At 44.4% G+C, this 27,655-nt stretch overlaps 1 protein-coding gene across 1 annotated transcript in view; it reads left to right on the forward strand.

Moving 5' to 3' along the window:
• LOC117346336 (phosphatidylinositol 3-kinase regulatory subunit gamma) overlaps positions 1–27,655 on the forward strand; it is a 374,335-nt gene that overhangs the window by 53,298 nt on the left and 293,382 nt on the right. The window lies entirely within an intron of this gene.

Genomic DNA, 27,655 nt, shown 5'->3' on the forward strand with positions numbered 1-27,655 from the left:
AGATAAGGGGACTTATCAAGGGCCCATCTTATTTAATATTTTCATCAGTGATCTAGAAGGAACATCCAGTGAGATCATCAAGTTTGCAGATGACACAAAGCTATGCCGGGCAATCAGATCGCAGAAGGATAGCGAGAAACTCCAGAGTGACTTGTGTTAGTTAGAGAAATGGGTGGAGAAATGGCAGATGAAGTTTAATGTGAAAAAGTGCAAAGTAATGCATTTAGGCAGAAAGAACAAGGAACACCAGTATAGAATGTCCGGTGCAACTCTGAGTAAGAGTGAACAAGAAAAGGACCTGGGTGTACTGATAGATAGGACCCTGAAACCGTTGGCACAATGCGCGGCAGCGGCAAAGAAAGCAAATAGAATGCTAGGCATGATAAAGAAAGGAATCACGAGTAGATCGGAGAAAGTTATAATGCCGCTTTATAGGGCAATGGTCAGACAACATTTGGAATACTGTGTCCAACATTGGTCTCCCAACCCAAAGAAGGATATAAAACTGCTGGAGAGGGTGCAGAGACGAGCAACGAAGCTAATAAAAGGTATGGAGAACTTGGAATACGAGGAATGACTTAAGAGACTGGGATTGTTCTCCCTTGAGAAAAGGAGACTGCGAGGGGATATGATCGAGACTTTCAAAATACTGAAAGGAATCGACAAAATAGAGCAGGAAAAAAAATTATTTACAATGTCCAATGTGACATGGACAAGAGGACATGGACTGAAGCTAAGGGGGGACAAGTCCAGGACAAATATCAGGAAGTTCTGCTTCACACAACGAGTGGTGGACACCTGGAATGCTCTCCCAGAGGAGGTTATTGCGGATTTAAAAGTAAACTAGATGCACATCTCTTTACGAGAGGCATAGAGGGATATGGGTGACTAAAATTACGCCAGGTGTATACCTGACAGGGCCTCCGCGTGTGCGGATCACCGGACTTGATGGACCAAAGGTCTGATCTGGAGATGGCAGTTCTTATGTTCTTATGAAAAGAAGGAGAGAGATGGGTTAATATTCCAGGAACTCAACTCGCCTACTCTTCGAGATGCAAACTGCATGTGTGTGCCTCTACCTATATTTCCTTTGTATCATCGCGTGTATTATACGTTACTGGAACCATATTTGCCGGTATCTATCGGCACCAGAATTCAAGGCCGGCCTCCACATTTTTTTCAGCGGTGGGTCATGTGATCCAGGTGTGTGTAGGCGATGTGGAATTGTTTTTTTTCTACTGGACCACAGGATCAGAAATCCATATGTATGTGAATATTATAGAACCATATACTCACCAACATTTGTGAATTTTTTCTGAAATTGTGACTTCATATCTACCATATTTGAAACAGAGTTTTCTTTGCATGTTTCGTTTTATTGTGCTTGACTGTGTGGTTTTAATTTTATTGCGCCCCACACAGAATTGTTGGATGCTGCGGGTAATACATTTTAAAAATAAATATTAGCTCTGTAATGCTTCAAAATCATGTGTGCTAGCTTCTGGTTAAAAATTTATTTTGCTAAAATTATCACGCGGGCTTCATTCCAAGGTCAGAGGGGGCCACATGTTGGACCTCCCTGACCTAACTGTAGCATGGCATTTGGCAGTCTCGAGGAGTTCTGTCAAGGTTGGCTTTGTACAGAGTTAAAGTTATATTATCGCCAATTTGTTTAACATTTCATTAGTCTCATAGATCTTTTGATCCAACAATGTGATATCAGCTTTTACATCTACACCGACAATATTTTCCTCATATTTCCCACATCACCTACTTTGCCTAACCTTACACCACTTCTACAAAGAATATCTTCTTGGTTAAAGGGTAATAATTTGGTTCTCAATACCTCTGTGGCAGGGAGAAGTTCCTTTCACTGACCAGCGGAGGGAGCCTGAGCAGCTGAAAGAAGCTATTTTGCATAACATCCTGCAAAGGCTGCTGGGAGCTGTCCACTCACCCTAAGGGAACAGTGGTGCTGAAAAGGACAGGTCCCAAGTAGCACCTTAGGAAAATCAGAAGCTTCTTCAGAAGACAGGCAGCCATAAAGGGGAGGAATGCTGATCTTGGACCTGACTTGGAAAGTAGGCGCTTAATCCAAAGCACCCACTTACAAGATCATGAAGGGCATAGAGAAAGTGGAGACTCGGCAGAGGCAATGCTTATGTTCTTAGGCCTGTGTAGTTAAGGCAGAGCTTACAGGAATGGGACAGGGACAGAGACAAAACTCAAGGGTACGGGCCAGGAAAATTGAGTTCCTGCAGGGACGGGGAGAAATTTGTCCCCATATCATCCTCTAGTGTACAGTCCTTTCCCTATATTTTTTTGTCTGTTCTGCATTAGCGTGTCACCGTTAATGCAGAAAATGGAAAATTGTCCATTTTACTTTGGCAGAAAAATGACCTTTGTGCACAGGAGAAACCCAAATAGCAAACCCATGTAAGGATACACTAAGGCTCATTTCGGCCAGGCTCATTCCTGCAGCGAGCGCCTGTTCCAGAATCCAAACTGTTACTGTATCTGTACTGTCCTGCACATGAAGTGACTTGGGGCTAGATTCACTAAGCAAACCGATTGGTTTGCGACCTGATTTTACTCCGGCCCGATTCACTTAACTCTCTGCAGATCCGATTCGAATCCGCGCATGCAAAGTAGGGCTGGGACCCGATTCACTCATAAAATCTTGCAAACCGGCTGGGCTGGCCGATCAACCCAAGAAGCAACTGCTGGGGACCAGTCACAAATGTCCTTTCTGACTCTCCAGCTCCATTGCCGCCCAGCTCTCTGCTACCCTGACAATATCTCTCTGCCCCGAATCTCTCCTGATTGCCGCCCTGAATCACCACCCTGCTCTGCCCCGAATCTCTGTCTGCCGCTCCAAATCTCTCCCGCCCTTCCCTGCATTGCGAGCCTGTGGTTTGAACACGTGGGTTTAAAGCGGGTTAAAACCACGGGCTCGCTAGTCATGGCACAGACGGGTCTTAGACGTATGCAGAGACCATCTACAGATGGTCTGCGCATGCGTTGGGATCGCACACTAGTGATCCGTGCAGTCGGAGGGGGGGGAGGACGTTCCTCCGATCGCCCTCATTTAAATGTTTATGTTTTGGGAATTTGTTGGGCCTGCAGGGATCGGCCACGCAATTGAGCCCTTGGTTCTTGGAAAACATTAAAGCAATTCAGAAGGAGAGTTTCATCTGTACACACTCAAGAGTGCTTCCCTTTGCTGGCTGTGAACGCAAATAGGATTCCCCCCTCAAGGGCAGTTGGCAGAACACTTCAGAATGGTTTTAATGCACAGAGGATACTCATTTGTTTCGAAGCTGGAAAGGCGATACCTTGCAAGTGACAACGTAATTTGAATAGAACCGTTGAGCGGTGAAAAACTGCCCGTTTTGCAATAGGGTCACCAGTGTGAGATGTTTAACCCTTTATTTGGCTTTGTTGCTCAGTGTCTTCTATGGCTCTTATGGGAGATCGGCATCTCCAAATGGCCACCGTGGCTCTCGTTTAACATCAAGTTACGAAAAGCAGCCAATTAAAGGGTTAAGAAAATTCACCTTGCTCCTGGGAGAAATGGAAATTTCCTGGCTGTTAATAGACTAATGAGTCAATTTTCAGTTCCTGAAGTCAGCAGAGTGATTTGGGGGTTTTTTTTTTGGGTGGGGGAGGGGGTAACATTAATAGAGCCTCCTCCCCACCCCCCAGTATATTCAGCACTGCAATAAGGACTGTGCTGAACATCTGGAATCACCACTGACATCGAACAAGTGTACATACAACAGCATTAGTCAGGGGCATGGCGTCATGTTTAGAGTAACAGGCTGAAAACCAGAGAAGCCCAGTTCATCTCCTTCTGCTACTCCGTGCGACCTTGGGCGTGTCACTTAACCCTCCATTGTCTCAGGCAAAAATTTCGATTCTACAGTGCAATCTCCAGGGACAAGGAAACATCTACTGAACCTGAAAATAACTCACATTAAGCTGTTACTGAGAAAGGCAGGAGCCAAATGAGTAAATAGAGCTGCCAGAACTGTTACTGGGGGGGAGGGGGGGGGTCACAATTTTGCTTCCTCCACACAAAAACGTGCATGAGGAAAATCCAGGTCTCCCTACAAAACCAGAAAATAAAGCCACAGAAAGAAATGGTACTAAGGAGGAACTAAAGTGGAGATGAGCAAGGTGGATTGTGACCTCAGAGAGGAGTTTAATTTAGGACTGTATTTTTGCATACCTAACTTAAGCAGCAAAGTTATCTACAAGGGTACCATTAGGACAGGTTATTTCAACGCCGGTCCCTTTAGTGCAGGGGTCTCAAAGTCCCTCCTTGAGGGCCACAATCCAGTCGGGTTTTCAGGATTTCCCCAATGAATATGCATGAGATCTATGTACATGCACTGCTTTCAATGCATATTCATTGGGGAAATCCTGAAAACCCGACTGGATTGCGGCCTCAGGGAGGGACTTTGAGATCCCTGCTTTAGTGTAAGAGCTGATATTGTGATGTCATAAAGCCTCATTCCACCAATGCCTGAAAGCCAGCCTTGCTAGTGATGTCACAATGGCTTGATTACTTGGCTCACTTTCATTCCATATAACAGAGATTTCGATTTCTAAAGACATTTTTTTCTTTAATTAAGGGACAGCCGTAAAGATGTGCGATTTTACTGTTATCCCCAGTTATTAGTAACTAGGGGCTCCTTTTACTAAGGTGCGCTAGCGGTTTTAGCACGCGCTGCAGATTAGCGCACGCTGCCCCCCGCGCTACACGCCAAGAACTAACGCCAGCTCAATGGTGGCATTAGCGTCTAGCACGCGGGGTAATTCAGCACGCGCTAAAACTGTACTGAAATCCACGTAGGCATCTCAGCGGCGCTCCCGTCAAGGGTTAGCGTTGCTTTCTTTCAATCCCAGAATATTACGATGAGGAGGAGGTGGACTCCTCCCGAGTTGCCATTTTCGTCTATACCTTTAATAAAGGGGGACAGAATGCTGATGCACAGGGAAGTGGGGTGGGGGTAGGTAAATGTTGCTTCACAAGGAAGTGGAGTTGGAGGATATGATGCTGCTGCACAGGGAGGGAGGGGGGAGGAAGACAAAGGGGGCCAGGGAGCAAACGTGCTTTGCTTTGTGGGGAAGGGTGTGCTGGAGGGCCAGGGAGCAATCTTGCATTGCTTTGGGGAGGATAAAGAAGGGGGCCATAGAGAAAGACAAAGAAAGGCAGGCAAGGGGCCACAGAGAGATGGAAAGTCAGCGGACAGGGAGAGAGACAGAAAGAAAGAAAGAAAGAAAGACAAACAGGGGGCCAGAGGGAGAGAGATAGACAGAAAGAAAGACACACAGACATATATTCTAGCACCCGTTAATGTAACGGGCTTAAACACTAGTTCTTTATAATACTGAGGGCCTCAAAATAGTTGGTCCAAAATCTTGTCTCTTGCAGTTGATACTTTGATAGTTTTTCACTTTCTGCATGTTGCCTTCTTTCAGCTGTGTATAGCTGAAATTATTAGTAGTCATTAAGGAAAGATTTATAAACTATATTTCCTTAATTGCTTCTGATAATTTCAGATAATCCACATTTTGGATTTGTAGGTACTTAACCTCATCCAAAGTTGTCATGTCTTTAATAAGACATTAACTATTTTTCCTGCGGCCCTGCAAAGGGTTTGGGTTGGAGACCTCTGTCATAGAAGGATCCGTTTACTGAGCGGAGGCCTTAGCGTGACCTTCCGTGGGTTTCTCCTGTGGGCTCAGGCCATTTTCACTGCAGCAGTACAACGGTTGCATTTCCCATTTTGCCTATTAAGGGCCACTTGCTGATATCCCCATTTGCCTGTGGCCATTAGCGTAGGAGCCTTTACCTACACCTATTCACCAGGCGGAAAGGGCTTGTGCATTAATCCAACAATGCTGGGCAAACCTACTCTCCTCCAGTGCTAACAATTAAAAAGCATTTTTTTTTAGCACATGGGAAGCGTGTGCAGATGCCAGAACTACTGCGGGATGCCTGAGCATGCCCCCACGGCAACATAACATAACTAACCATTTACTGTATATACCGCAAAACCTCTCGGTTTGATGCGGTCAACAAATGCAAGAACTGTACATGCACGGCGAATTACATAATACTTATAAGAACATAAGATTTGCTGTTGTTGGGTCAGACCAGTGGTCCATCGTGCCCAGCAGTCCGCTCCCGCGGTGGCCCCCAAGTCAAAGACCAGTACTCTAAATGAGTCCAACCTCACCTGTGTACGTCTCAGTTTAGCAGGAACTTGTCTAGCTTAGTCTTGAAACCCTTGAAGGTGTTTTCCTCTACAACAGACTCCGGAAGAGCGTTCCAGTTTTCTACCACTCTCTGGGTGAAGAAGAACTTCCTTACGTTTGGACGGAATCTATCCCCTTTCAACTTTAGAGAGTGCCCTCTCGTTCTCCCTACCTTGGAGAGGGTGAACAATCTGTCTTTATCTACTTTGTCTTGAATCCCTGGAGGGTGTTTCCCCCTATAACAGACTCCGGAAAAGCGTTCCAGATTTCTACCACTCTCTGGGTGAAGAAGAACTTCCTTACGTTTGTACGGAATCTATCCCCTTTTAACTTTAGAGAGTGCCCTCTCGTTCTCTCTACCTTGGAGAGGGTGAACAATCTGTCTTTATCTACTTTGTCTTGAATCCCTGGAGGGTGTTTCCCCCTATAACAGACTCTGGAAGAGCGTTCCAGTTTTCCACCACTCTCTTTGGTGAAGAAGAAGTTCCTTACGTTTGTACGGAATCTATCCCCTTTTAACTTTAGAGAGTGCCCTCTCGTTCTCTCTACCTTGGAGAGGGTGAACAATCTGTCTTTATCTACTTTGTCTTGAATCCCTGGAGGGTGTTTCCCCCTATAACAGACTCTGGAAGAGCGTTCCAGTTTTCCACCACTCTCTGGGTGAAGAAGAACTTCCTTACGTTTGTACGGAATCTATCCCCTTTTAACTTTAGAGAGTGCCCTCTCGTTCTCTCTACCTTGGAGAGGGTGAACAATCTGTCTTTATCTACTTTGTCTTGAATCCCTGGAGGGTGTTTCCCCCTATAACAGACTCTGGAAGAGCGTTCCAGTTTTCCACCACTCTCTGGGTGAAGAAGAACTTCCTTACGTTTGTACGGAATCTATCCCCTTTTAACTTTAGAGAGTGCCCTCTCGTTCTCTCTACCTTGGAGAGGGTGAACAATCTGTCTTTATCTACTTTGTCTTGAATCCCTGGAGGGTGTTTCCCCCTATAACAGACTCTGGAAGAGCGTTCCAGTTTTCCACCACTCTCTTTGGTGAAGAAGAACTTCCTTACGTTTGTACGGAATCTATCCCCTTTTAACTTTAGAGAGTGCCCTCTCGTTCTCTCTACCTTGGAGAGGGTGAACAATCTGTCTTTATCTACTTTGTCTTGAATCCCTGGAGGGTGTTTCCCCCTATAACAGACTCTGGAAGAGCGTTCCAGTTTTCCACCACTCTCTGGGTGAAGAAGAACTTCCTTACGTTTGTACGGAATCTATCCCCTTTTAACTTTAGAGAGTGCCCTCTCGTTCTCTCTACCTTGGAGAGGGTGAACAATCTGTCTTTATCTACTTTGTCTTGAATCCCTGGAGGGTGTTTCCCCCTATAACAGACTCTGGAAGAGCGTTCCAGTTTTCCACCACTCTCTTTGGTGAAGAAGAACTTCCTTACGTTTGTACGGAATCTATCCCCTTTTAACTTTAGAGAGTGCCCTCTCGTTCTCTCTACCTTGGAGAGGGTGAACAATCTGTCTTTATCTACTTTGTCTTGAATCCCTGGAGGGTGTTTCCCCCTATAACAGACTCCAGAAAAGCATTCCAGATTTCTACCACTCTCTGGGTGAAGAAGAACTTCCTTACGTTTGTATGGAATCTATCCCCTTTTAACTTTAGAGAGTGCCCTCTCGTTCTCTCTACCTTGGAGAGGGTGAACAATCTGTCTTTATCTACTTTGTCTTGAATCCCTGGAGGGTGTTTCCCCCTATAACAGACTCTGGAAGAGCGTTCCAGTTTTCCACCACTCTCTGGGTGAAGAAGAACTTCCTTACGTTTGTACGGAATCTATCCCCTTTTAACTTTAGAGAGTGCCCTCTCGTTCTCTCTACCTTGGAGAGGGTGAACAATCTGTCTTTATCTACTAAGTCTGTTCCCTTCATTATCTTGAATGTTTCGATCATGTCCCCTCTCAGTCTTCTCTTTTAAAGGGAGAAGAGGCCCAGTTTCTCTAATCTCTCACTGTACGGCAACTCCTCCAGCCCTTTAACCATTTTAGTCGCTCTTCTCTGGACCCTTTTGAGTAGTACAGTGTCCTTCTTCATGTACGGCGACCAGTGCTGGACGGAGTACTCCAGGTGACGGCACACCATGGCCCGGTACAGCGGCATGATAATCTTCTCCAATCTGTTTGTGATCCCTTTCTTTATCATTCCTAGCATTCTGTTCGCCCTATGAAATTTGCCAAATAGATGAGTTTCGAGCATTCGTCTTAAACGTTTGATATGAACAAAGATTAGATAACAAGGTGCTAAAATTCTTGCCCCAAAGGCTGGCTTGGCAAGCTAATGTTCTATTGAGAAAACAAGTTTCAAGTTGAATAAAAATGTGATATACTGCCAATCAATCTTCTAAGCGGTTTGTACATAATAAAAACAGACAAATAGGGGAAATGTACATTATAACGTACAAATCTTACTGTAACAGTGGGTTTGGAGGGAAGAAATACATTTCCAATAGGAAAGAGAGCCATCTAGGGGGAAATACAAAATGGGTGGGGGATCCCATCTGATAACCAAAACTAAGATGAAAGTAATGCTTTGTACGATTAGTGAGTTAAAGGTTGAACACATCTTTTAAGAGGAATAAGAACATAAGCAATGCCTCTGCCGGGTCAGACCTGAGGTCCATCGTGCCCAGCAGTCCGCTCACGCGGCGCCCAACAGGTCCAGAACCTGCGTAATAATCCTCTATCTATACTCCTCTATCCCCTTTTCCAACAGGAAATTGTCCAATCCTTTCTTAAACCCCAGTACCGTACTCTGCCCTATTACGTCCTCAGGAAGCGCATTCCAGGTATCCACCACCCGCTGAGTAAAGAAAAACTTCCTAGCATTTGTTTTGAATCTATCCCCTTCCAATTTTTCGTTTTCCTTTGAATCAATCTAGTGTAGTTTCATCCCGTAGTTTGGGAGGCAATGAGTTTCAGACCATCGGTGCAGTTACGGAAAAGTTTGTAACGCGTGTAGTACTAATAATACGGAGCGATGGAACCGTGAAAAGATTTTGTGACTGTGATCTGAGCATTCTAGCAGGTGTATAGGGAATTAGAATACAGCCCTTTACTATGGGAAATGAAAATAAATGACGTGTTTTTTTTACCTGCGGTAAGCATACATGAGCATATGTTCTATATTTGCTCTAAGATTACGAACTTTTGGCATCAAATATTTCAACATATAGCTCAACTTTGGAAGGTACGCTGTACTCCGACTCCAAAGTCCAGGGCTGGTTTCAGTTACGGCACTGGTCTTTGACCTAGGGGCCACCACGGGAGCGGACTGCTGGGCACCATGGACCACGGTCTGACCCAGCGGCGGCAATTCTTATGTTCTTATGTTTTGCAATTTTCGTGTTCCTTTGCCATTGCTCAAGGGCCTGAAGGACTTTTTGTCTAAGACCTCGTTCTTGGGGGGGGAAAGGCTATCTTGATGCAATGGCTAGATCGTGCTCCACCTACATGGACGCAATGGAAGGCGGCAATGATTCAGCAGCGGTTTCGGAATTGACTTCCTTGGTGGGTAAAAAGCTCCAACTGGGAAGGGAGCCCTTTTGGAACGCTTTGTTGCAAAGTCGTTTCTTAAAAACTCTTCAAGTTCTGTTTCAATGTTCTTCTCAGGACCAGCTATGGAAAGTGTATTTTTGTTGCGTGGGGAGGGGGGGGGTGGGTGCTTTTCAAAGCTTCCATTGTTAACCAAGTGTATCACTTTTGTGATGATATTGTGTAGTGTGTACATTCAGTTTTGGAAGTAACCTTTGTGGTGACACTTGGCATATAAACACCATCTGTGCAGGGATAACAGCCTCAATTTATTACTATTATTTCTATTTAACATTTCTATAATGCTGGCAGGCATAGGCAGCGCTGTACATTTGACATGTAAAAGACAGTCCCTGCTCTGAGGAGCTTACAATCTAGTTTGGACAGACAGAAAGGACATATAGGGTAGGGGAGTTCTCCTAGGACAAGCAGGATGAGTCAGCCACATATGGGTGTTGTCCCAACAGCTCCCAATTTACGGATAAGCTCTCCAATAGCTCAGAAATATATATATATATTTTTTTCTCTGAGCACGTGCAGTGCCCGGGCCCCACTGGGCATGCCCGAGCCTTACCCATTTCCCCCCTGCTTCCCCCTAATCCCCAGTCTTTAGTTTCCACCCGTTCCCATCGGTCGTATTTTTCCACAGTTCTCCATCACCATTTTGTCTACAATCAAGACTTTTTCTTCTTACCATCTTGAAGATGCCAGAAACATCTAAGAAATGTCCGGGGCTGCAGGAAAAGGATGAGTACACTGGATCCTCACGATCTGTGCGTTCGCTGCTTGGGCCCAGCGCACGAGGAACAGTGTTGCTTGCACTGTGCTCGCCTGTCTCCACAGGCACGCAAGCTACGGAAGAGGGCACTAAGAGACTTCTTGAAACGAAGTGAGGCCCGAGAATCTTCCTCCAGCAGCTATCCTCATCGGAATGCTTACCATGTGCCTGCTTGTATCCACACGCACGTTTCAAGTTTCAAGTTATCAAGTTTTATTAGGATTTTATATACCGCCTATCAAGGTTATCTAAGCGGTTTTTACAATCAGGTACTCAAGCATTTTTCCCTCTCTGTCCCAGTGGGCTCACAATCTATCTAACGTACCTGGGTCTATGGAGGAGGATTAAGTGACTTGCCCAGGGTCACAAGGAGCAGCGCGGGATTTGAACCCCAGGGTGCTGAGGCTGTAGATCCAACCACTGCGCCACACACTCCTCCACGTAAGCTAGCCCTCCTGGAACTGTACCCACCTGTGTTCATGAGCACTCAGTTGGAGCCTGACATAATGATTCAGGCAGTCTGCTCCAGGCATACAGTGCAGCAAGATAGAAGAGATGGAGTCTGGAGCTGGCCGTGGAGGAGAAGGATACGGTTAGGAGGGACTTACCCAATCCTAAAATTTAGGATCCTAAAAACAGGACAACCACATCTTGAAAATTATACGCAACTCCGGTCACCCTGTCTCAAATAAGGACATGTTACTACACATTTTAAAAAAAATGCATAGAAAGGCAACAGAGGTGATCAGACATATGAAATACTATTATGCAAAGATAGACCAAAATCTAGGTCTCTTCAGCTTGGAAAAGGGCTCCTTTTATTAAGGTGCGCTAGCGTTTTTAGCACGCTGCGGATTAGCACGCGCTGTTCCCCCGCGCTACGCGCCAAGAACTAACGCCAGCTCAATGGTGGCGTTAGCGTTTAGCGCGCGTGGCAATGCAACGCACGCTCAAACAGCTAGCGCAGTTTAGTAAAAGGAGCCCTAAAAGATCAAGGGGGTCACCCCTGAAACTATCAAGGGCAGGTTTCAAAAAAACAAGAAAGCACAGACTTGTTCACACGATGCACAGATACCCTGAGAAACTCATTGCAACGGGATTTCAAAATGCAATTAGGCAAATGTATGGACCATGGATCAAATTTGGTCACCGATAGCAAATATTTCTTCTTTAACCTAATTCATAGATATTATCCAACTGGTATTATTGAGAATAGTATATTATATAAATAATTTTAATGGGGTTTTTTTTATCATCAAAATTGATCTACATGGAGTTTTTGTAGTTGGCTGTGAATAAATGACTTCATATGTATTTTGGATTGATAACATAGATGCTTTTAGTCCTCATTGCATCTATGTAAGTATCCTTGATTTTATTTTATTTGTGTACATCTCTTATATTAAAATTCAAGAAAATATTTTTTAAAAATGAAATCAAACACAATATATTTAACTTAACAGTCAGGAAATTCACCCTGTGCGTCAGTATATCCCTAATCAATCATTGTAGCTGCCTGGGTTGTTATGCCCTTGTGGCAGAAAGGTTGGTTGCACTTACAATCAGGACAGCGCATTCAGCAAGACAGTAGCCATGGGAGTCTACAAGAACAAGTATATCCCTAAACCAGAGCTTTGGATGTATTAGTTTACCGGCATCCTACTTTTTCGCATTACTTTGAGATATCTGCGGCCCGAACCTGACACTTTTGGAGCAGTTTCTCAACTCCCTAGCCTATTACTGGATGAGGCCTGCTAGCAGGTTCCTATCAGTCTCTGCTGTCAGCCATTCAATTCGAGCTGACCTTTGCCCTCTTCTGAACTCCTTCCTACAGTGGGTGCTAGTGGCTGATTGGCTACGGATGATGTCATGCTGTGTGGAAGTCAATAAGCAATTAGTACTATGGATTTTTCAGTAAAACAAGAGAATTCTACGTTGCCACTTAAGCTGAACTTTGTTGTAGTAATTTACTGCAATGTGCCATTAATAGACAACCACATTTGTCAAGTATTTATGTACTTTCTTGATCCACGCTATGAGTGGTCATATTGGGAAAAGCCTTGGTGAGGCCAGTGGGGAGCCCATATATTCCAAGGGGCTCAACAGCAGTATCCCACTGAGTTCTGTTGTACTAACATGGGAATAACACTGATTAAATAGGGAAACAATCCACCGCTTGAAATAATACAAAATACGTATTTTGTCTACTTTGTCAGCAAAGTAGTCTGGGAGCTATTCGATATTGAGTTCGGTGCTAAGGCATTCGTTGTCTCCTTGCGATGTTGTGAGCATCTTTTTTGTTAGTTTAAAAAGGTTTTTTTAAATCTGTTGGGGGTCTTTAGTAGTTGTTGGGAGTAGTAAATCTAGGGTGGCTTTTTTATATTCTTCATGCAGTTCCTTCCAGTTAGACCAGTCACTGTTAAGCCTTGATTTATACCATTTCCTTTCCGCTTTCCTTAGTTCTCTTTTCTTGGTTCTTAAGTTGTGTAAACTGGGGGAAGAGTGTTTGCGGGGATAGTATTTGATCTCTTTGACTGGTGCTAGGCCTTCGTTCAGGAATTTTTATCGCAGTGTACCAGTTCATGGCGGCCTTATCAATAGATTCAGAATTGGGTTTTAATGTTCCCACTAAGTTGGCGAGATCCTCTAAGTCGATAATGTCGTTGTTAGGCTAGGTTTGTTTCATTGTGTACATGTGGTTGAATGTGATCAAACGGTGATCAGACCAACCTAATTGTTTTATCCCTCATTGTTTTCTTTCCTTTCGATATTGTCGTTCTACCGCCTTTCCCCTTGTCTCAGGTTTGTCCATTGTCTAAGTTTGTCCACATTTGTATTTTAAACATTCTTGTGCCCCCCCCACCCCCACCCCCTATTTTAGAAATTTTTATAAGCGATTGTATAAAATTTTAAATAAACTTGAAACTTGTATCTTTTCGAATAAAGATTAGGTCTAGGATGTGGGTGAGGGGACCATTTGCTGGAAGCCTAGGTCTGATAGTGAAGTGATGAAGTCTACTGGGGGACCTGGTCTCGTTTGGGTAGTTTGCGAACTTAGTCTCCATGTATGATGACCCAGTTGTATGTGATGACCAGTTTGCTAAGGATGAATATTAGCAGCTCATCGAAGATGGCCATTGGAGAGTGCGGTGCTCTGTATATCAGAGCGATGATGAGACTTCTTTTGTGACTCGCCGAGAAGATGAGGCACTCTAGTGCGTCTAGCTTGATGGCATCTATCGTGTTGGGTTGAGACTGGCTTAATGATGACAGCTACACCTCCTCCTCTAGTGGTCGATACATGAGCAAGCTAGGACTTGGTACCTTGATGGGCAAAGCATACCCAAGGTAGCTCCATTATTGTCTTTAAGCCAATTAGGAAGATATCCCAGTTATTTCCTGCAAGGTGGTCATTTAGTATGTCTTTGTTGTTTATGGACCTTGTATTTGCAAATGCAATTTTGAGGCTTTTGGGTGTGGGTGAGAGGGGAGGTGTTGGGGATAGGCCTAAGGTAGTGGGGTCTATGTGCTAAGGATTTGCTGCGGGGAAGGTGACTCAAGTCATCACATCTACCCTGGCCTATGATGGCTGGGATGAAGGAATACATGCCAGTTAGGAGAGTAATTGGCACGAAATAGGAGAGCAGAGGTCGTGGCATTAGTATTAACAAGGCCGTGTAAATATGAAGGATCGTAGCAGCAAGATTTGGTCATTATCTTTGTTGCAATACTTTTAAGGGAATCCCGGCTATCTCTTGATTTTCTCGTTCTTCTTGTTCCTGACCATCTTGCTCTTTTCGTTAGTGTACCGGGCAACATTGTAATCAACCTCCCAAGTTACACGCGTGTGGGAGACGGGACCTGTCAGCATAGAGGAGGGCTATCAGCAGCTACACGATCAGAATTTTTCAGCAGCGATGACCATGGCAGTAAAGCATTAGAGGTCCAGGGTAGGCAGAAACTTTGCTGTTCCAGCCAGAGGCCCAATGAGTCTGCATGTAAATCCAAGCCTGACTGCTAGCTCTTGTCTTTGGATTTAGACAGTGGGGGTCAATATTCAGCCCATAGTGCTCAGTGATTTTAAAGCCACTTACAGCTGCAGGCTGAATCGTATTTATTCATTTATTAGGCTTTATTTACCACCGAAGGCGGTGTACGGCAAGAATAAGTCAAATATAGATAAAGCAGTAAAAATATTCAGATAACAATATTTCTTTTTCTATCCCGTTCTCCAGGAGAGCTCAGGACAGTTTATATGAATTTATTCAGTTCCTTGAGCATTTTTCCCTGTCTGTCCTGGTGGGCTCACAATCTGTCTAATGTACCTGGAGCAATGGGGGGATTAAGTGGCTTGCCCAGGGTCAGAAGGAGCAGCGTGGGTTTAACCACTGTGCCATTGTAGAAGTCAAAATGTAGTGAAAGTGAGTCAAGTACTATATAGGGCGATGACGCCATTGTGACATCACTGAGGAGGTTGGCTCTTATTGGTGGAATGAGGCATTATGACATCACAATACCAGCTCTGGTTACCAGAAACTTTTCATACTATTTATTCAATTTTCAATACCATTCTCCTAAGGGAGCTCTGAGCAGTTTACATGAATTTATTCAGGTACTCAAGCATTTTTCCCTGTCTGTCCCAGTGGGCTTCCAATCTATCTAATGTGCCTGGGGCAAGTAGAGGGGATTAAGTGACTTGGTCAGGGTCACAAGGAGCTGAGGCTGTAGCTTTAACCACTGCCCCGCACTATATGCAATGAAACATCTTAATAGGCAGCCAATACAGACCTCTTAATTGACAGTCAGTAATAATCTTAATAGACAGCCAGGATAAATTAAACACAGATAATTACAGAAGTTAATATTTTCAAACAATAGTACATAGTTTGCTACCTACAATGTCAACATAATACAGCATTTTAACAAAGCAAAGGTGGACATATAAACAGACAAGATAGAAACATAGAAACATAGAAGATGACGGCAGATAAGGGCCATAACCCATCAGGTCTGCCCACTCTACTGACCCACCCCCAAGTCTACTATCCTAGGGATCCCACTCCTGGTGACAGGTTCCCTTGGCTTAACCCTCTAAGGGATCCCACATGGGCATCCCATTTGCTCTTAAATTCTTGCACGCTGTTTGCCTCGATCACCTGCACCGGGAGCTCGTTCCAAGGATCAACCACTCTCTCGGTGAAGAAATATTTCCTGGTGTCGCCATGAAATTTCCCGCCCCTGAGTTTGAGCGGATGCCCTCTTGTGGCTGAGGGTCCTTTGAGAAAGAGAATCTCTTCTTCCATCTCGATACGGCCGGTAATATACTTAAACGTCTCGCTCATGTCTCCTCTCTCCCTACGTTCCTCGAGTGAGTACAGCCGCAAATTTTTCAGCCTTTCCTCGTACGATAGGTCCTGGAGCCCCGAGACCATCCTGGTGGCCATCCGTTGCACCGACTCTAATCTCAGCATATCTTTTCGGTAGTGTGGCCTCCAGAATTGACACAGTATTCCAAATGAGGCCTCACCATGGTTCTGTATAATGGCATTATGACTTCAAGCTTCCGGCTGATGAAACAGGAGTCAGAGAATAAGGGGACTAATTTAACGAAAGCTGCATCAGTGGTGTAGAGGGGTGAGCAGCGCCCCTCCCCCCCTCCCGCGCCATGTCCACACGTCCCTTCCCTGTATCTTTTAATCTGTGCGAGCAGCCACAAAATGTCCCGTAAAGTATTTTGTGCGGCCCTGGTCAAGGGTGATGATGTGTTTTCCTCTGCTGCCCCCGGGTGTTTACCATCTTGCCGGCTCCCTCCTCTGTCTTGCTGCAGCGTTTGTGTGGCTCCAGAAACAGTTTTTTCGGCCAATGCGGCCCAGGGAAGCCAAAAAGTTGGACACCCCTGGCTTAGATGATAAACTAGGAGGAGGGTATATCATATAATATTGGCAGTTCTCAGTGCATAGGACCTCACATAATGTACGTTATCCCAATGTCCACAATGTGTAATCATCTACACTGCATCCTCCATCCCTTCCCTTAGGGCTCCTTTTACGAAGCCGCGGTAGCGGCTTTAACGCGCACAACTTTTAATCACGCGCTACCCCCCGCGCTAGCCGAAAAACTACCACCTGCTCAAGAGGAGGCGGTAGCGGCTAGCGCATCTGGCGGTTTAGCGCGTGCTATTACACGATGTAAACCGCTACCGCAGCTTTGTAAAAGGAGCCCTTAATCCTTAAAAAATCCTCTTTTTATTATTTTTATTTTAATGTTTATCTCTAGAAGAAGGAACATCCAGTGAGATCATCAAGTTTGCAGACGACACAAAGCTATGCCGGGCAATTAGATCGCAGAAGGATAGCGAGGAACTCCAGAGCGACTTGTGTTAGTTAGAGAAATGGGTGGAGAAATGGCAGATGAAGTTTAATGTGGAAAAGTGCAAAGTAATGCATTTAGGCCAGGGGTAGAGAACTCCGGTCCTCAAGAGCCGTATTCCAGTCGAGTTTTCAGGATTTCCCCAATGAATATGCATGAGATCTATTTGCATGCACTGCTTTCAATTCATATTCATTGGAGAAATCCTGAAAACCCGACTGGAATACGGCTCTCGAGGACCGGAGTTCCCTACCCCTGATTTAGGCGGAAAGAACAAGGAACACGAATATAGAATGTCAGGTGTGACTCTGGGTAAAAGCGAACAGGAAAAGGACCTGGGGGTACTGATAGATAGGACCCTGAAACCGTCGGCACAATGCGCGGCAGTGGCAAAGAAAGCAAATAGAATGTTAGGCATGATAACGAAAGGAATCACGAGTAGATCGGAGAAAGTTATAATGCCGCAATGGTCAGACCACACTTGGAATACTGCGTCCAACATTGGTCTTGTGACAAGGATATAAAACTGCTGGAGAGGGTGCAGAGACGAGCAACGAAGCTAATAAGAGGTATGGAGAACTTGGAATACAAGGAACGACTTAGGAGTCTGGGATTTTTCTCCTTTGGGAAGAGGAGACTACGAGGGGATCTGATCGAGACTTTCAAAATACTGAAAGGAATCAACAAAATAGAGCAAGAAAAAAAAATTATTTATAATGTCCAATGTGACACGGACTGAAGCTAAGGGGGGCCAAGTCCAGGACAAATATCAGGAAGTTCTGCTTCACGCAACGAGTGGTTGACACCTGGAATGCTCTCCCAGAGGAGGTTATTGCGGAATCCACGGTTCTAGGATTTAAAAGCAAACTAGACTCACATCTCCTTACAAGAGGCATAAAGGGATATGGGTGACTTAATTTACGTCAGGTGTACACCTGGCTGGGCCTCCATGTGTGCGGATCGCCAGACTTGATGGACCGAAGATCTGATCCAGAGATGGCAGTTCTTATGTTCTTATAATGCCTCATTCCACAGTTCCTCAGAGCCAACCTCATCAGTGATGTTACAATGGAGTAGCAAAATTCAAGAATCCCAAAGAGTAACAAAAGATTCTAGAACCCCAAACAATATCAAGATTCCAGGCAGAATCTCAAAGAATAGCAAGATTCTGGAATCCCAAAGAGTAGCAACATTCTAGAACTGAGATTGTGACACGGACAAGAGGACATGGACTGAAGCTAAGGGGGGACAAGTCCAGGACAAATATCAGGAAGTTCTGCTTCACGCAACGAGTGGTGGACACCTGGAATGCTCTCCCAGAGGAGGTTATTTAGCATTCTACATCTCCTTACTATCAGCAACACTTAGCTCTGACCACCCTGACACAAGCAGGGTGGTCCAGGGGTGGAGTTGTGATGGACCTGGAAGCTATTTGGGAGTAGCGTTACCAGACGTCCAGATTTACAAGGACACGTCGGGCTCCGGACAGCTTTTCCAAAACCCAGCACTTTGTCCCGGCGTTGAAAAGCTTTCCAGGTAGCAGCGATGTCGGTACAGCATCTGCGCTTGTGCGGATGCGGCAGGGGTGCGACGTCAATGCGTCATACCAGCACATGCGCAGATGCCTTCCTGACAAGCGACCAGGTTGAGCGGGTGGGGCTGGAGGGGCAGAATGGGGCGGAGCCATGGGGCCGGATTTTCGTTCCTGAAAATCTGGTAAACCTAGCAATGTATAATCCTATCATAACATAGTAAATGACGGCAGATAAAGACTTGAAAGGTCCATCCGGTCTGTCCATTAGTTATTCTCCTATCTTTGTTTGGATAGGAGTACGGATACTGGCTCTGAGTAAGGGCCAACAGAAAAGAAGTAGCATGGGCTATTATATAATGTATTTATACACCACTGACATAGAGCTTCAGTGGTTTACATTCAGGTACTCAAGCATTTTTCTCTCACACTCTAGCTAATGTACCTGGGACAATGGGGGATTAAGTGACTTGCCCAGAGTCACAAGGACCAGTGTGGGATTTGAACCCACAACCTCAGGGTGCTGAGGCTGTAGCTCGAACCACTGCACTACACACGCCCTGATTGTGCGGATGTAGTGTATAAATATGTTTTTACTGTTCTAGGCCCCTGAAGCAGGTGTTTTTATGCCGAAACACGGACCATGTCGGGTTTAAGAATAGAGTTTTCCCCGGATTTCGAAAGGCCCCTAGTGCTTCTTTTGTGTCTGGTAGTTTTGTATCTTGACCCCTCTCCTACACATTATTACTGACTAAGGGCCAAGAACTGCAAGGTATAGGCGGAATAGAAGTCATTAATGTAATAACATGGCCTGGCCTTACCAGAGCTTTAAAAAATACTGAACGCGGGCAGCTGAATACTATGGGGCTTTTATGGCACGACTAAGCTGGAAGAGCAAGCGGTTTAATAATCACAATCAAGCACACATCAAGCACACATCAAGCACACAATCAAGCTCACATTATGCGCGGAAAAAGAGACAGGGAGAGAGCATCCTTCTCTACAGAGCTTAAATCGGCCTTTGGAGGAGGAGACGAAGCAGACCGAAAGGGCTTTGAAGGCTGGCAGCAGGAGTTGGGATCTCATGATATTCCCAGCATACACTAAGACCAGTCGCATGCTTCAGATTAGGCAATGGTGCGGCCTGGCGCCCTGCCAAATCCTTCCAGCGGCCCATCCACCCCTAATGCTCCAGAATCCTCTCTCTAGCAAAGGAGACTGTTGACTGAAGAGAAAACAGGTTTTGTTTTGTGGGTTTTTACTTGTTTGTTTCATTGGGGGGAGGTTTATTGCACATGCTCAACTACTGTTGAAGAATTTTAACACTTCCAGATCTGTTTCACTTGATAAAATATTTGCAGAAATTCTCGCCTGACCCTCCCCCCCCCCCTCCTTCTGCCTCTCATTTCTTTCTATTCCTTTTCTTTTCCTGCCTTCTTTGTCTGTTTCCTTTCCCTCTTTTCTTTTTTCATTTGAACTGGTTTCTCTTAGGGTTGTCTAGTGCCCTGGCAGACGTGGAAGACTGTGGCAGGCCCAAATTAGATTCTGGACTTGGGGCCAGATTCACCAACCTGCCCGATCCGAGCAGGTCCGACGAATTCAGGAAACTAAAATATGCAGATGGGGGCGATCGGAGGAACGCCCCATCTGCCGGCACGGATCGCTTTTCTGCGATCCCCACTCATGTGTAGACCATCTGTAGATGGTCCGCACATGCCCGTTAAAGCCGCAATCTTTTTTTAAAAAAAACTTTAACTTTTATTATTAGTTTTTAGCCCGTGGTTTTAACCTGTGGGGGAATTAGACGATCATAGTTTTTCCAATTTTGTGTGATCATTTTCAGAGGAACCAAATATGCAAATTTTAAATCTTATGTGAACTAATTATTGTGAGCAAACCTATTTCATGAATAGTCATTATGGGTAGCCTGAATCCCAATCCTGTTGCAGTTCTGAGGGTTGGAGCCTGCCATCATCATGGAGTGAAGCAGAAAAGATCATGCTGACGCTCTCTAGGCTGACGGATTGCAGCTGGTAGAGAGGAAATTCCTCATTCATAGCACAGTGTCAAAATGAGCACTAGAAGACAGGATCAACGTATTCTGAGCCAGTGGTATGTGGAGAACTAGGGGAAATTTGGTGTAACCCTTGTATGCCCAATGAGCATTAGATAGAGGCTGGGGCTGACAAAGCTACAAAGTCAGCACCACACTCTTTCCATCCAAGAAGTCAGTCCAGGCCAGAAGGTGCACTCCATCCACTAAGGTTTATTTCATTTGGATGCAAAAAGGGATTAAAAAGACACGGTCCAACATTCGGAATGTTTTTAAATGGCCGGGAGAGGCTCCTGATCACCTAAATTGCTTGACCTGGGCTAAGTGGGGATTTTCTCTACAGTGCCATTGAATATCCCCACTGACCAGCTGGGACCAGTGTTAGGGCAGAGCGGCCAAATTCAGTTTGCTAACCGGCTAGGTAACTGCATAATTTAAGGACAGCAAAAATTTGCACAGAAATTCAATCCTGAAGCATGCATAGGGCCCAGCATTGAATTTCTGGTTTTAGCACCAGTGGCTGACTACCAATGGCTGAATATTCGCCAGTTTGTTTTCTGTCAATCAAGGTCTTCTACATCCAACCGAGCTTGGAGGATTCATATCACAGGTGGCATTCATAAGCTAAGTATGTTGTGGCAGCCATGATTAATGTTTGAGAAGTATTCATGGTTCATATGACGTGTTAGAAATCTCGCCTGACTCTCCCCCCCTCCTTCTGCCTCTCATTTCTTTCTATGCCTTTTCTTTTCCAGCCTTCTTTGTCTCTGTTTCCTTTCCCTCTTTTCTTTTTTCATTTGAACTGGTTTCTCTTAGGGTTGTCTAGTGCCCTGGCAGATGTGGAAGACTGTGGCAGGCCCAAATTAGATTCTGGACTTGGGGCCAGATTCACCAACCTGCCCGATCAGGCTGCCACAACATACTTAGCATATGAATGCCACCTGTGATATGAATCCTCCAAGCTCGGTTGGATGTAGAAGACCTTGATTGACAGAAAACAAACTGGCGAATATTCAGCCATTGGGTCTATCTGGCAGGGAAGACAGGTAAGATTTAGGCCATGATTGTAACAGTTATATCTGGCAAGCTGTAAGTCCTTCAATAGCTAGGGGATCTAGTGGAAATGAAAGCTCTATAATTATGGAGAGGATGTGCGGTATATAAACTTAAGGTTTAGTTTAGTTTAGCTGAGTCCGTCCTGGTAGATGCATGGATAAGTCTCCAGTTAGAGGTGATGGAGGCAAAGACTGTGTCTGAATTCAAGAAAGTGTGGGACAGGCATGTGGGATATCTTAGGGAGAGGAGGAGATAGTGGATGGGCAGACTGGATGGGCCATCATGTTTCTAAAACCATAAAGCTCTATGACATCACAATGCAGGTATAAAGAGCCTTAGCCAATAGGGAGAGGAGGAGATAGTGGATGCTGTGAATGGGCGGACTGAATGAGCCATTTGGCCCTTATCTGCCATCAGGTTTCTATGTTTCTTTAATCATAAAGTTCTATGACATCACAATGCAGGTGTAAAGAGCCTTAGCCTATAGGAAAAGGAGATGAAAATGTCAAGAGCCTTAGCCAATAGGGAGAGGAGGAGATAGTGGATGCTGCGGATGGGCCATTTGGCCCTTTTCTGCCATCATGTTTCTCTTTTAGAATATATCCAGGGCATGTAAGAGTTTGCCTTGACAATAGATACACTAGTAATCCTGGCTATTTACTCCATTATAGTGCCTTGTGATTAGGCATGAGAAATGTGGGACACTCAGAGGAATTAAATGGGGATCACGTATTCTCATCCACCCAAAGTGGTGGAGTTTAAAGGAGAAATCTTGTAGATCATGCAGATGGTCAAACTCTGTGGCTGACAGCTGTGTGCATTACCACATTTAAACGAAGATGTTACATCTATTGTCTTAAATAATACAATTTATAGCATTCAGTCAACTATAAAGTCAACTTGACGTAGTTCTAGACCGTACCCTTACAATGAAAAATCAGGTCGATTCATTGGTTCAAAAGGGTTTTTATACTATCAGAGGTTCAATCACTTGTCCTTAGTCAGCTGGACTACTGTAATATTATTCATCTTGCTGGTACTCAGAAAAATCTTCATAGGCTGTCCATAATTCAGAATGCAGCAGTTAGATTGATTTTCAATTTAAAGAACTATGACCACGTCACTGATTTTTATCGTCGACTGCAATGGCTTCCAGTTGAGACACGGGTTAAATTTAAGCTGGGCTGTATTTGTTTTAAGACACTAACAGGCTCCATTCCTGAGTATCTTATGGACTCTTTTATTATCACAAATTCTAAACATCCTAGGAAAACTCACTCATTGTTTTCTTTCCCTTCTGTGAAAGGATGTAAATACAAGAAATTTCAGGAACGCCTACTATCTTTTCAGGCAGCCTCATGGACTATGGACTTAACTTACATATTTACATTCCCAACTTCATATCAACAATTTCAACGTGCCTTAAAAACGTATCTTTTCCGGGAACACTTTGGAAGTTAAAAATCGGATGTCTATCCACTTGTATTACTAGTCTTTGTGAACTGCATAGAACTTAATGGTATTTGCGATATACAAGTGAGTTTTATGTTATGTTTATATAACAGACATTAGAATCGAACCAAGCTACCTAGCTTTTCAAAGGAAGCTAAAGACCTTCCTTTTCCACTCCATATACCCTAAAGACAATTAAGTATCGGACCCAACCAGATACCCTATCTCATCAGTACCTATACAGCGCAACCTACTAACTCAAGCCTACCAACTACCTCTGCACTCCAATTGATCTATTCCTATCTCCTTACGAATGGTATCCTCTGCTAATTTCTTTCTAATGTATTAATCTGTATCCCCCATAATTTTAAACTGTAAGTCGCCTTGAATCTGTTTGGACATAGTGCAACTCAGCAATCCCAGATTAGATTCGAACAGAGTAATGGGTGTTGGAGGACATTTTCTCGCTGCCATCTACAATATTACTGTCCTTTAACTTCCTCCACACTATTTTTCAGGCCAGTTTCCTTTAACTTCCTCCACACTATTTTTCAGACCAGTTTCCTTGTCAGTTTTAACCTAGTTTCAATGCCGTGTCTCATTTATTTGGCAACCCACAGCCGCACTCTGAGTGATGCAGCTCGGCCTTCACACGCCCTGTAAAAGGGTAGCTATATCCCGAAATCCAGAATAAGGCCCCCTGGCCATGATAGCGCCTGGGTGAAGTCCTTTCTTCTGTCAGCATGCCCTGAACCTGGGCTGGGCTGTTTGGGAAAGTTCGCACAGCCACAGCTCTCTGGGTCAGGTCTGAAGTGGCCGGATGGGGCTGGCTTCCAGTCTTCTGCTGTTTACTCTCCAGCTTTAACTGTAAACTCCAGCTAGATTACATCATTCTGAAAGGAAGGCAGCCCTGATACTGTCTGTGTTATTTATACCTGCAGTGTAAATACACTGGGCACATGGCTTTCATTGCCCCAGGAAGAATCACTAGATAATCTGTTATATGTGGTGGGGATGAAAGAATTGTTAGTAACTGGAAAGCCTCGAGCTCATCCCGCACACCCAGTGGGCCGAATGATACGCATGAGTCAGATTTGATGCTCCAGACGCTTCTGAGCTAGGGATCCGGGGCACCTCGGGATATGCCAGTCACATGCTTCGTTCGATCTAAGCTGCATAATGTCACATTGAGCCTCAGGGCTCCTGTTACTGTTACAGAAATTTGTAAGAATAATAAGTGAGAGTTAGGTGGCCCCTTTCATCCAAGCCGGATTTGAACTATTCTACAGTTCAGGACTTGAAAAACATGCACAACCAGCGCTAGGGTGGGTCGAAGCATAGTCTGGCCTGTGGCTTTTGCAGAAAAGGGAGTTAATATTACATTGGCAGTCAGGGAGGCGCCTTGTTCAAGATCTCGCAGAGAGTCTGGGGCACAGTTGGACTTTGAGGCACAGCAAGATTTACAGCTTAAGTAGCTTGCATTCTGGTACGCAGGCATTTTTCCCTGTCCTGGTCGGCTCACACTCTATCTAACGTGTCGGGTTTTGAAAAGCCGTCCAGACCCCTGGACATGTCCTCAAAAAGGAAGACATTATTAATTATTTATTTCCTAAAAATTCTTGACCGCCTATAACTAAGCAGTTTGCCAAAATAAAACGTGCACAATGGTTCAGAGGACAACCTACATAAAATACTTTCACTACGCCACACTACAAATAGCAGAAAACCTGCAGGAAAATTAACATATCATCAATCTTCGGCAATTCTAGAGCACAGGTCATAATTCAAATTCCTCATTAGGTATCTCTCTCCAATATAACTTTTAAGGCAGGCCAGTTGAGGTTTTAAGTTTCAAGTTTCTTTATTTATGATATACCGTCTATCAAAACAAATGTCTAGATGGTGGACAATATAAAAAGATTGTAAGAAACAATTAAAATAGGTAAATCAAAGCAATATTTTATCAAATATTAAAAATACTAGACAAATTCAGATTAACGTACATGAGACGGAAGGAGAGTAGGGGAGGGAAAGGTTGTTTAAAATACATCGAAGTAAAATTAATAAAAAAACATGCATTCTATTTGTAAGTTGTTTTCTACAAATAAAGATTGTCTAGCCCAAGGTTGACGTGGTCTATCCCACTCCCCCACTTGTTCTTCTGGTACTTCTGGGAACAGCCACATCTAGTACAAAATCTCATCACATCACACACACTGGCAGGAGAGTCACCTGTACAGTTTAAGAACATAAGGATTTCCATACTGGGACAGACCGAAGGACGCCCAGTATCCTGTTTCCAACCCAAGTCCCAAGTACATGGCAGAAACCCAAATAATAGCAACATTCCAGAGCTCATATTGTGATGTCATAATGCCTCATTCCACCAATGCCTTATCAGTGATGTCACAATGGCTTGAACAGATCCTCAGGATGCCAGGGAGAAGATTCCAAAGTTGTACTCCTGCCATGGACATCATGCAGGCCCCTAACTAATAACACTATTCGATAATATTGAGCCTATATCCTGGGAATGCCCCTGACCAGGCCACCCCACCCCCCACCCACCCCCGTGACCATGGCTCTGTTAAAGTTGCACGCCAGGTGCTCAGCGTACAGAATAGAGGCGTAAGTCAGTTATGCGGGCAGCTGCCAATTACTGTTTGTCAAAGCCAATTATTAGTACTTACCTTCAATAAAGGGCCAATTAGGGCCAATTAGCTAATTATGTTGCATACATCCTACTTTAGCAACCATTTTTGGAATTGGGGGGATAGTGTTTTCACTGTGGCCATTTTTTAACTCTGTCCTTCTCAAGAGTTTGTACAGCCCAGTGTATTAATTAGGAAACATCCACACTTCTCCCCGCTAATCCCGCTACCCCTTAAAATAGCTCCCCGACTTCCCCAGCTTTCCTTTATTACCCAAGTGTCTGGGACAGTGCACAGGAAGGAACGAGAATGCCGGTTCTGTTTCTGAACTCTGCTATTGGGCTTTACTGTCCTGTCTTTTTTTTTTTTTTTTTGTCTCACATACTTACAACCGATTCCATAACTGTAACATAACATAACTTAATTTTTCTATACCGCCTTAATCAAAAGAATTCTAGGCGGTTTTCACAGAAGAGAAAAACTGGACAATCAGTGAAATACAAAATAATAAGAATAAGAATACAGCCTATTGTATTAAAAAGAGATTAAAAATTTAAAATTAATACAGTAAAATTATTGTGTTAAGAAAAAAAGTACAAATTGAGAGATAAATTTATCAAATAATACTGTCTTAATTTCTTTTCTGAAAGCGCCATAGGACAGCATGGCTCCGCTGATAAAGTTACCCAACCAGGACTGTTGTTTGCTTGCTTGAAATGCAACATCCTGTCTAAATAAGACCTAAGTTTGCAGCCTAAAATCTTCAGGTAAGCAAATAGGTTGCAGTTCCTGGTTATCCTCACAGGATTATATAGCACGAAATGAGATAGCAGGTAGGTAGTGTGACCAGTCAGACTCTGTGCCTGATGTGTTCCCAGCTAGAAACCCCAGGAGAGGCAGAGACAGGGCTAGGAAAGCTGTTCCCAAATCCTCCAGAGCCCAGCAGCCTAGGTTCCCTGAGTACATTAGGGAGGACTCCGCTGAAGATGAGGTCCTGTCTGACTATTTCAGAAGCTGAGGACATGGAAACTCAGTCCAGTTCTGCTAGGTTTGCTCCCAAACCTGTGAATTAGAGAATGACACGGTGGCAAAATTCATCACCGTTCCCATCCCCGCGGATAACCGCGGGAAACCATCTTCATGTCATTCTTTAAGGAGAGAGGGAAGAATCAGAGTATGAATGGCCACAACCACTGACCCACAAGCTTTGCTTTGAAGAATGCTGGTGTAGAAGGACTGAGATTGAAATAGACACTGAAGAATGACAGTCTCTGGTATCCAGAGCAGATATTGTGATGTCATAATGCCTCATTCCACCAGTGCCTAAGAGCCAATCACATCAGTGATGTCACAATGGCTTCATTATCCTTGGCTCACATAAGAATCAGAATATGAATGGCCACAACCACTGACCTGCAAGCTTTGCTTTGAAGAATGCTGGTGTAGAAGGACCGAGGTTGAAACAGACACTACAGAATGACAGTCTCTGATATCCAGAGCAGATATTGTGATGTCATAATGCCTCATTCCACCAGTGCCTAAGAGCCAATCACATCAGTGATGTCACAATGGCTTCATTATCCTTGGCTCACATAAGAATCAGAGTATGAATGGCCACAACCACTGACCCGCAAGCTTTGCTTTGAAGAATGCTGGTATAGAAAGACTAGGGTTGAAACAGACACTATAGAATGGCAGTCTCTGGTATCCAGAGCAGATACTGTGATGTCATAATGCCTCATTCCACCAGTGCCTAAGAGCCAATCACATCACTGATGTCACAATGGCTTCATTATCCTTGGCTCACATAAGAATCAGAGTATGAATGGCCACAACCACTGACCCGCAAGCTTTGCTTTGAAGAATGCTGGTGTAGAAGGACCGAGGTTGAAATAGACACTAGAAAATGACATGGGATTATC

The sequence above is a fragment of the Geotrypetes seraphini genome, chromosome 12, assembly GCF_902459505.1.
Source record: "Geotrypetes seraphini chromosome 12, aGeoSer1.1, whole genome shotgun sequence".
Taxonomy (NCBI): domain Eukaryota; kingdom Metazoa; phylum Chordata; class Amphibia; order Gymnophiona; family Dermophiidae; genus Geotrypetes; species Geotrypetes seraphini.